Below are 11,994 nucleotides of genomic sequence, written 5' to 3' on the forward strand. Positions count from 1 at the left end.
TATGGACGACATGGGTTTCTTTTACGAGCGACCAACTCGCCATACAACAGATTTAGGATACATTACAATTAAACCTAATAAATAAAAAGCTCTTTAGGTCGCGCTCACATACACCCTCGACATACAACATTACATTTAGGATTTGCTCAGAACCCATTCTCAGAACATGACCAAGCCAGCTAAACCTGTGCTGACTGTGGGTAAAGTACATTAAAATACTTTGCTAATAAAAAAATAATTAATCAATACGGTGAGTAAATGATATTAAAATTCTTATTGTAAACTTACAACTGCATTGTTAGTAAATTACAAAAATAACAGCTCATTAAACACTACTATTAGTTAGATTGGATTTAAATTAAAAACCAGCAGCAAGAAATTAAAATGTTTGTAAACCGAAAACTTAATAGAGTTGTTCACTGTACTTCAAACTACCAAAACATTCTCGATGCTAAAATACATTAGCTTAGTTTACTTCTTCAGTTAGAAGTTTTTTCTTAAATCACTTTATACTGCTGAAAGAAAGCTAAAAGACGTTAATTAAAAAAAGTTTGCAATATAAAAATTAAGTAGTAGCTAGTAGATGTTGTGTTTAAAAGTGTTAAGTGAGAACAACTATTTAATTTTAAAATCGTTGTTACGTTGATATATTAAGAAACGTATAGTATATTTTACACTTTTTATCTAAAGTTAAAATAAGAATTCTTATAATTCAAGTTTTCAAAACTTATATTTTAATATACTTGTCAAACACCTTTTTATTTTATGTCAATAATCCTTCCCTTAAGATGTTGATTAGAATTAGAGTTAGAAATAGAATTAGAGTTATGTTCTAGTTTCTACTACTTTATCTTAATGAGTAAATTTATATTTTTAATTAAAGTTAATTGTAAAACCACTAAGTAATAAACTAAAACACTATTTTTAAACTTTGGAATAACATATTTTTTCAAAATAAAAATATTCTAATTTAGAAGATGTAAGAAATTTTTGTCAAAGAATTTTATTAAAATTTATTTAAGACTGAAGTACTGTTTTAAACTGTACAAAACCATAGGAATTAAACTATTTATGTTTGTGTTTGAGATAGACGGTTTTGTAACAACAATAATTACTTGCTAAGTTTTTTTTTTGAAAAAGTTTGAAATTTGTTATTAATTGTAGAAAAAAAAAACAAACCATCATTTAATTTACTATAGAGCTTAAAGGCTAAAAAACTAATAAAATTTTTGTCAATTTATTATTATTTTGATGTATGTTTGAAACTCATTATATCAATTGTTATGTTTTACATATCTATGATATCAGCAGTCTAAAATAATTGTTCAAAAAAATAATTATTCGTCCATAAATATTCTTAAAAACTTATTACCAGATATGAATATTAACTCTATTCAAAAATAAAATGCAGCACACTTTGTTTACATAAAAAATTCAATGCTAAACATTTCAAAAGACTAAAGAGTTGATATAATTTTTTTTTTTTACCAGAATTGCTTTAAATTTTAAATCAGTATTTTTTTATTTGCTGTATATATAAAATTGTATGTTTTAGTTTGACACAGAACAGCAAACATTATGAATAACACTTTTATTTTAATCTTAAGCTTATCTTAATTTTTATTTTAATTAGGTATACGTTTTAATTTAACTCAGAAAGCCTTATCGAAAAATTTTTCGTCAAAATTACGACTATTTTGTTTAATTTAAAAAGTGCATTCCACAAAACAAAGTTTGTTGATAGTTTTAAAGCTTCATTTTTCCAGTACATTGAATGATAAAAGTCTATTTGTGTTATTAAAAACAAGTATTTATTTCAAAATTCTTTCTAATTTATTTAGGTCTTTTAGCGAGTTACACTTAAAAAGAACTAAAATAACGATGAAATAAAAGAATGCCATCAAAGAAATCACCATTACAAAAATAATAAATGTGAAAGTAAACTAAATTTAAGACTAAACTTTCTTATTTAAGCACCTTACAAAAAATTAATAACTTCAGACATTAGCTTATAAAAATACACAACAAAAAGAATATGAAACAGATGTGCTGTAAGAAAAAAATTTAATCTTAAAAAGAAAGTTTTGTAATAAAAACTGAAAGGTCGTCACTAAATTGTTAACTGAATTATTATTACCAGTCACCCTCTTCGAAATCGGAAAGACCATCATTTCTAACTTTGTTCTGCGGGTGAACGAAGTTTTGTGGTTGATTTATAATATCGGGTTTCGGGCGAACTGAAAAGAACTTCTGGTTTTTGAAATGGACCATCATGATGCTGCTGATTGCTTTCTCTAAAAGCTTTACCTGATCCATAGGAATCTGGTAATCTTTGATGATTTTCATGACATTTGCTGTTTGGTATACTGCGTTGCTGTCGACTATATTTGAAAATTCTTGCAGGTAACTTTTTTGTCCATTTCTACTCATTTTAACATAATTTGGCTGAGCCCTGAGAAAAGTAGCAGCTTCTCTTAAAACATATGATCTAAGTTTACTTCCCAGATCATCTGCTGAAACTGACTGAAAAATGGGATTTGCAAAATACTTGTTGTAGGCTTTCAATATCGTCTCAACTATTTTATCGAATATTTTGTACTTTCGGGCTATCATTTTTTCCTTAGTGATTTCCGTTTCATGTGTCTTTATATTTTCCAAGAGCGGCTGTAACAAGTGTATAGTTAATGTTATAACCAATTTAAAAAAAAAAAGACTTAATCAAAAGTTTTCAAAGTTTTCTACTAACCTCAAACACTGATTTAAAAGCGTTTTGGTAGTTTTTTTGTGTAAGGATCATATACACTCGATCAAGAATTTCATGACATTGTCCATCCAAGTAATTATTGTAGTGATCACGGTTATAACCATTGTGAAAAACTTTCTTCCAGAACTTAGTTTTTCTTGGTAGATCAGGATCTTGTCTTTTATATTTCTTCTCTTTACTAAAATATTGATTGAGAGGTAAATATTAGCAGGGATAAAGCCCTTCTATATTCATTGGTGTTTCAAAAAATGAATATTCATAATAAAAACAAAAATGCTTTAAGTATGATTATTAAGTCTGTTAAATATACCTAAATAAAAATATAGTTTTTTTAATTCTAAAAGCTTATAAAATTGATGTGCTGCTAATATTCCTAAGAAAAACTACAAAACAAAAACAGTTATGTTTAAAAATTTGAAATTTATTTTAAAACAGAAATATTGATTTCATAAAGTATATATGTAACGCTAACACTCTTAACTATACTAAATTCTTAACTAAGTATATTTCAAATAAATGATAAATAAACAACTTACTGGTCTACAGGAGTTTCAATTTGTTCTGATACTTCTTGTAAATCAGAAACTGTACCTCTATTTCTTTGTTGCCTTATTACTTTTGATCTCTGTTCAGACTTCTTCACCAGTACTTTTTCTTGTTTAACTTTCGTTTCATGTTTTCCACCTGTACTTCCTCTGCTACCTGAAAATGCGTGAGCGCATTGTGTTGAGCAAAACCTCTTTTTTCCAATAAAATCTTTCTTAAGTTTTTTCACTCCACATTTATACCATTCACATGTAGCAAAGACGTCTTCTTGCTGTGGTTTTTATTATATTTGTGTTTCAACAATGTAAACTAATCTAGTTTAAAACGAAAAAACTTTTTGTGTGTACAACTTTTTTTATCGTTTAATTATAAAAAATTAACAGTTACAATTTTTATATTTTTAATTTGTATTAGTTAGACAAATAGTTATTTCTCGGAGAAAAGTTATAACAAAAAACCGTAAAATAATTCAACGGTTGATAATTTTTATACTATTTATTTTGTATTATATATTTGTGTTTAAATTTATACTTGTTATAGTTTCGGATTTTTCACTATTATAAAGTATTTAATTCCAAGATTTTTTTTCATGAAGATCTTTTAAAGTAAAAATAGTTGTAATAAAATGTTAAATACATGGATGCAACTACGAAACGCTACTTCAAATTTGTGATATAGCTTGCAGACTTGGTCACCTGCACAAGGTGAAAGATTAGAAAAAGTTTTTGTCATCAAACGATGTTATAACACCAATTGCATCTCAACTGGTTCAGCTAAGATCCTTTAATTGCGGGTGAGAGCAATACAAAACTAAGTCAAATAACAGCAATCAATATACAAGCCTACAACTTTTACAATGCGCGCTTGAAAAACTTGGCAACCTTATATTGGCAAATGATCTTTGATTAAAGGCAAGTCAGATTAGTATTTAGGTATACTGATCTCAACAGAACTCAAAGTTTGTTGCGAACTTGAATCAAAAGTATAAAGTTAAGCTGAAATCACATGATGTAACCTGCAACTACCCATCAAGGAGCGAAGTTCCAGATAATTAAGTAAGCTTTCTTTCAAGCTACAAGTACAAATGTTAGTTAATCCGTGAATAGATTCTAAAACGAGACGAAGCTTCTACATCTAATTTAGAATTTAAATTTAGAACTTATGCAAAAACCACTTAATCAAACGGATAAGCCTTTACTGGAAATCAATTTGGAAGATTACCTAAAACCTTGCCCTTTCCATACTCAAGAACACTTACCAATTCATCGACAAAAGCAACTTAAAGGAGATATTGTCAAATTAAAAAGTTTGGTTCTGCTTACGTGTCACTATTAAGTGAACGTGTAGTCTTATTATCCAAAACGGAAGGGTGGATGTCGCTGTAAAGCGGCCGAAAATACTTCTTAAGTATAAAGTTGATTAGTTAGGTAGCCTAGATAGCCATAAACTTACGGATGAAGTAAGTTTTAAAATTTTTATGGGTAGTTTATCCACTCAAAAGGTCTTCAAATTAACTTATTTTTGTTATCTACTTTAAATTAGTTTTTGAATGATATTTTTTTTACTAAAATATAAGTTTAAAATAACAGAAGTCTAATTTAAAGGTACCTGTTTTTATTCTTTATTACTTAAATAAAACTAAATATTTTTTATTCAATTTTTCTTTGTTCTAGAATCATAAATGTTCACTACATAAATATTAAAAACATACAAATATAATACTAAAACAATAGTGTAAATAAAAAAAAAAACATATTTTTATTTTTCAGTATTTAATAAAATCAAAACTACATAAAATTAATACTTTAAATAACCTGTGTTTCATTTGAAGTTCTAGCCTTTTTCGATTTGACAATCGGTCTATCTGATTTTGCCTTAACTATTGTTGATATTACTTTCCAATTTCCATGTTTAGTCTGAAAGTTGTCACGAAATTAATACCAGCAAAAAATTATCTACATATAGTTAGTCACTGAATTATGAAAAATTAAAAAATAACTGTATAAACACTGTCTCTAGATATATTTAAATTTTACCAAAATCTTAAAACTGAAGGTAACCTGCTTAGTAGTTTGTAGTTTACACAATTTCAAGATAAAATGTGGTGCATTTGAGTTACTGCTACTATTTGCTGACGTTTTACTTTTCCTATCAGAATTCTAAATGTTTTAATGATTGCTCATTTAAAAAAATCGTAAAAGTATTAAAGTTTAATAAAAGTAAATACTGGAATAAAAACTGTTTATAAACAGAACTTTGTTTACGTGGTGCTAATAATTTTAGTAATTAGTCTTTTAGGGTCTTTTTGCCGAGTCATTTTTTTTATTCCACCTTTATTAACGAATAAAACTTTTTTGTTAAATATTAAATTCATTAACTACTTTAAAAATTTTTAAATTTTGTTACGCAAATTTAGAACCACAAAATGGTCTATAAATGTTTTTTTATTTTGCCAAGTATTAAAAATATATTTATCTTATTTTGTATACTAAACAAAGTAATCTTTATTTGTCAATTAATTTATATATTCTTCAAAAGAATTAACTGAGTAAGAAGACCTTAGTTAAAGAAAAACACCAGAAAATCAACAATGTTCAATACTTGACAGTTAATAAGTATATGTTCAAACAAAAAAAAAACACTAAAGATAACTTACTAAATAGTGTTGAAATAATAGATATGTTGTAATAGGTATTTTTTGAAAATTGCTACACAGAAAAAACAATGGTCACAATTTTGATATGGGCTCTTGTACCGACTAAATAAACCCGAACTCAAACAAAAACTAATCAATTTATCTGTATCATTCAGCTATTAAATTCTATAAAAATTTTGTGAAAAATCAAATACAAGTAGTGTTTTAAAACTTTGATTATCAAAAATGTCTTAAGTTTCCCTTTTTTGAATGGTTTTCGTGTTCACAAAACTGTTTTACAACTTTTAAATATCAATTTTGTAGGATTCCTAATATAAGTGGTTTTTACTGTACTTAGATTATATTTTCTCGTCAGTTATATTGTTTAAATATTTTTAACATTAAATGTAAAATGTAAATTAGTTAAATCCTTACAAATGCATTAATCAGATAAAAAGATATTTATGAATATATAGATCTTTATGCTTTAAGTTTAGTACCAACGTTGTATAGTTCTTGACAAGTCTATTACTACTTTATAGTTAATTTGTTGTATAAGTATAACAACTTGCCGAACTGTTTTACAAATTACATAGACCTGTATACAAAGTGAAATTAAAACGAAAATTTAGAGAAGTAAATTTTTTATTTTTATTTATTCAAATCCTTAACAAATAAAATATTACAGTTATGTCATTCAACAATCCGCAAAATATATCTTAAATATATAAATACTGTCGACTGACCGTCTATCTTTAAATTTATTAAATAGGTTTTTACTTAGAACTTAAATGAAATCACATTTAAATAGATTTGTTTGTAAACCAATCACCGTAAAATGTACATAAGTGAGGCGGCATTGAAGATATATGGAATTTATAGATAGAAATGATTGGTAACAGAGACTGGCGCGGTGAAACAGAATGTTTCTAAAGATGTACAACTAAGTCTCTACAAGTACTGAAACGAAATCGTATGGCACAAAAATCTACCCAGCTAACAGAAGGGCAATGTATAATGAACATCAGCGTTTTTTTTACCCACATAAAAAACAAAAAATACAACTGCAACTTTATTTGAAAATTATCTAAGTTATTTAAAACATTTTGATAAGCTTAAAAAACAGTATCAAGCTACTTGAAAGAACATAGTTTTCAAAATTACCTCTTCGGGAATTGAAGCTTTAAATTTTTTCTGTTTGATAGTCGACTGTGCTGAGCTACTGATATCATTTCCTGTTACTTTTGTTTTATTTCTACCAGTCTAAAATTTGAAAAAGTTTAATATTTTTATAATTGTACAATAAATATATCAAAATCAATATAAAAAATTCTAACTTTTCTTGGAACTACAGTTTCGAGCACCTCTTGTTTTACGGATTTTAATAGTAGTTTGCTGTTATCATTTGCTTTTCTAGTTGACGCCTTGAAAGAAAATTTGTTTAACTAACCTACAACTATTACAGTATCATACTTACATTGTACTAGAAAAATTATCAACTTAAATTTTGTACTTTTATTTAAATTTATTTAAAAAACTACATTATTTAGCTAAAATAAGTTGAATTCATATTATTAATTATTTCTGCATTATAATGTAAATTTATTTAACAGAGGCAATTTAAAGCATAAAAATCAAAACAGCTAAAAAACCTTCTGTGTTCCAACTATTTTCTTTCCTCCTTTTTTCTTGCGACAGCTAGCAGAATAAGCATGAGCGCAACTTTTTGAACAAAATCTTTTCGTTCCATAAAAATTTGTTTTAAGATCTCTTTTGCCGCATTTTTTAAGCTCACATACAGCGAAATACTCTTCAAGGGTAGTATCATTCTGTTTGTATAGGTTATATATTTTAAAAAGTTATAAAGTTTTTTCCAGGTAGAACTTAAAAAAATGTGTTTTAGGATTGCTTGCTGTAAAATAAAAATACATACAGTAAAAATAGTGATTGATAGTCTGTTTTCTTAAAAACGCTTGTTAAACATATTTAACTGTGATAAACATTTAAGATGAAAAAGGAATGTTTTAAAAAATCATTTTCAAATTCATAACAGTCTAAAGTAAGTTTGTTTTTTTTCTATGGTGTCGGAATTACAGTTTAGAAAATAGTTTAATATTTTGCTCAAAACCTATAAACTTAGGTTAATATCATAAAAAAATCACTTAGATGAGTAATAATCTTTAATTTATATTTATTTATGGCCTGAAATACTTTATTACCTCTTTTTATCAATCGGACTTTGAAAACATTTGCAACATACATAGTTTAATTTTGAATTAATTTGCAAGCATTTTCATTTTTAACTAATTTTCTTTAGTTGTTGACTAATTAATTTTTAGTATGAATTGTATGGAAAGTAAATTGTGGTTATTTAAACATTAAAATAAAAAATATTAAATGTTAACGAATTTTAACTATATTAAGAAGAATAAATGTTTTGATATTTTATTTAAATACAAAATTAAGCGTTAAAAATATTTTAGTAAATTTAGTTAATTTTTTTATTACTAGTCGGACAAACAAATTCAACTAGTATAAAATAAAACACTTATTACCACTTATATAAGATACAAATGTTTAATGATTTCAAATGAATAGACTGCAAATAGTACACCTTAATAAAAATAAAAAAATAATATTACTAAATTATAATCATTAAAAATTAATAACATTTTATTTATATACATTTTTTTTAAATTCTTTATATTTATTATTTAGGTTATTTTAAGCTACACAATGTTTGGAAAGAAACTTACTTTGGAACCCTTAGCGTTAAGAACATCGTCGTTGTCCATTTTAAAGTTATAACTCATAATTAAAAAACTTCTGTGTAAAAAGAATATGTATACAGAAAAGTCTATAATAAATAATAACTTGTATAAAACATTTCTTTACCAACATTTTTATTAAATTTTGTGTTTTGTTTTTAGTTTGTGCAAAACATTTTGTAAAAATCTGTAAGAATGTTATTACACCTAACTAAAAGTTTTTTCAAATAACTTTTATACAAAAACTAACAAAAATTTAGCGCATATAATTTAATCCTATATAAGTATGCTTGTAAAACAAAAAACGTAAACTAGTTTAATAGAGAAGACAATACATTGAAAATATAGTAATTTCAAAATTAATAAAAAATTAAAAATACTTTGGTTAATCAGTTAAACGAGTATTTTGTTATAAACTTACACATTTTTGTTATCGCATGATAAAATAAATACGGACTTACTTCAGGAATGTTTTTGTTAATTCAGGCTGGCTTTTTTGCTTAAAAGAGTGGCAAATTAAACTTATGATGTAAGTTTTGCTCAACCCAAAGTATTAGTTTCAGTTATAATATATGTTATAATATATCAAGTTCAAGCTTTGAACTTGAAAATTTATGCTTAAAAATTTTGGAAAAAAACTTGATTTTGAGAATTTTTTAAAACGCCTGGAGTTTCAAACAATTTTTACATGTAACAATAGTAAAATTTCGATTTGACACAAAAAATTTAGCAAAAAAACATTTCTTTATTAAAAAATATACTAAATTAGCTTAACAGTGTTTTTTAATATTGATATACTTTATAAGACACTTTTTAAACTTTTATTAAATTTTATACTAGAAATAAATGAAGGAATTGTACTTCTAAAAAATTTTGGTGCATTGCACCTTTACTTGTAAAATTTCATCAATTGTTGTGCTTCGTGTTTGAACTAAACCAAGAAATTATACTAAAGTGTCAAAGTTAAAAAACATTTCTAATAAAAATTTTCAGATGAGCAATAGTTTTTCCATCAGTGCTCTCATCTTAACATATTGACTAAAGTCATAATTTGATTTATGCGACTTTATAACCTTAATGCATTTCCTAAATAGGACTTTTTGTTGTCATTGAAGAAATAAACAAAAGTTTTTCATTACTGCCAACAAAAATTCTTTTAAAAAGTTTTCAATTATAAACGGTATCTCATTATTAAAAATAAATTTTGCTACTTTATAACTTGCCTTAACAAATTTTTTCTGATAATTCTGTAGTTACTGAAGATAATCATGTGCTTTGTTGGAACTGACTTTGGTGATTTGTTTTTTTATCGTTTCTCGCAATAACTCCTTACTAGCGTTTTTTTGTTGCTCGTCTTTTATTTTACAACTAATATTTTTTAATTCTTATTGCAGATAAAGAATTGCTGTAATACTTAATAAAAAAGAGGTTTTTCTCTTCGCTAATGACTCAATTAAGTTTTATACTTTTGTTAAAAATGTTTAAGAAAGTTAATTGTCCATTCCAGCTGACTTATATTTTTTTGGCATGTAATTTGTTTAGTGTTAATAACTTTCGTTATTTCTTTATGTTGTGAACTTTGTTTTAACTAGGTTGCTACACAAACATGCTATTTTAAAAGCTTGAAAACTCAGATGTGTGTGAAATTTATATTTCAAACACTTAAAATAAATCTTAGAATTCCCAGAATAGTTTTCATGACTGTAGTGTAGTTTACTAATTGTAGTTTTTTCTTGATTTTTTACACTTTGAGTACTTTGTAATGATGATGATATTTTTACTAGGTACTTGAGCTTGATTTACAATGATTTACTAGCTTTTTAAACTTTTAATGAACTTAGGCTGGTTTGATACAACTCAGACATTTTTGCTTTTTAAGTGACAACCATGTAAAAGACTAGTTACTAATAAGATATTTTATTTAAGTATTCGAAAATTAATTATGTTAAAGAATTTGTTCTAGCCTTTTATAATATAAACAGGTATTAATTTTATTAAATTAATTAGTTAATAAATTTTTTAATGAATGTAAACTATTTAACACGCTAAAAATTTTTTTTGAAGTTAATATTCCTAGAAATATGAAAAAAGGGGTTGATAATATAAAAAATATATAAAAGTAACTAATAAATTGTCTTTTAAGTTTGGTTTTTATAGAGAGTTAAATTGTATGTAAAATTACAAAAGTATTAAATTTAACTTAGTAAGTGCTTATGAAAGTACATAGTTTATTAACACTTAAGTATATTAGTCAATGTAAATTTTATTCTAATTTTATTTAATTTAATTCAAATAGTCATTCTATGTATAGCTAAAAGTTATTAAAAATGATAAGGTAAAACTTTTCTCTAGTGTGACTAAAACCAAAACCAAAAGATTATTCAAATGTCACTAAATCTAAAACTGCGGCCCGCGAAGACTTTGTAAACTTGAAATTTGGCTCGCGACCACCAACTGCCTGCCGACCTCTGTATTAGTATAAAGTTATATTTTGTATTGTTTATCAATGAAATTTAGATTTTGTTATTAATTCGGTCTTATTTTAAGTTTATCTCTGTTTAAGTGGCTAAATTTTTGATATCCAGGTCCAAAAATATCCGATCTGATAAAAACATTGATAAAAATGGATAAAATGGAGAAAGAAAACCAAAAATTCTGTATAGCTAAATAAATTCAAAGGTTATTTTGGATTAAAAATGTTTGTTGATTTTTTTTTAGTTTGTGGTTATATCACAATCAAATTACGAAAAAAATGTTATTAAGTTTAAAAAACAAATTTTTATAATATATCATGTATTTTATTCAATCGTATTGAAAACTATTCACAAAGTAAATTACAAACATAAAAATAAATAATTAAATTACTTAAAATAATTTACACCTCCTGTCATTTTACAAGCAATTTTAATAATTCTAAAATTTACTTAGGCAGACTGCTGCACATTAAATAAAATATCTAAATTAAATTATAGACAGTTCTGAATAAGAAATGTTTTTTTTCTTTAAACACGGGAATTAAGCAACAACGTTTAAAACTAACTATAAACAAAACAGGCTTAGAGTATACTTTGAAATAAATAATAACTTTAGACATGTAATCAAACACAAGTATATATCAGTTATGTTAGTTTAATAAATTTTATTTAGCTTAATAGACTCAACTATGCAATGTAAACTAATTTTAATTTTACTGTTAAATTTTAATTCAGTATTTAAGTTAACCTTTTTAAATTTGTATATACAAAATAATAAATTAAATTTTATGTATAGGCTCGTTTTTT

The sequence above is a fragment of the Thalia democratica genome, chromosome 2 (assembly GCF_965202585.1).
Source record: "Thalia democratica chromosome 2, ktThaDemo2.hap1.1, whole genome shotgun sequence".
Taxonomy (NCBI): domain Eukaryota; kingdom Metazoa; phylum Chordata; class Thaliacea; order Salpida; family Salpidae; genus Thalia; species Thalia democratica.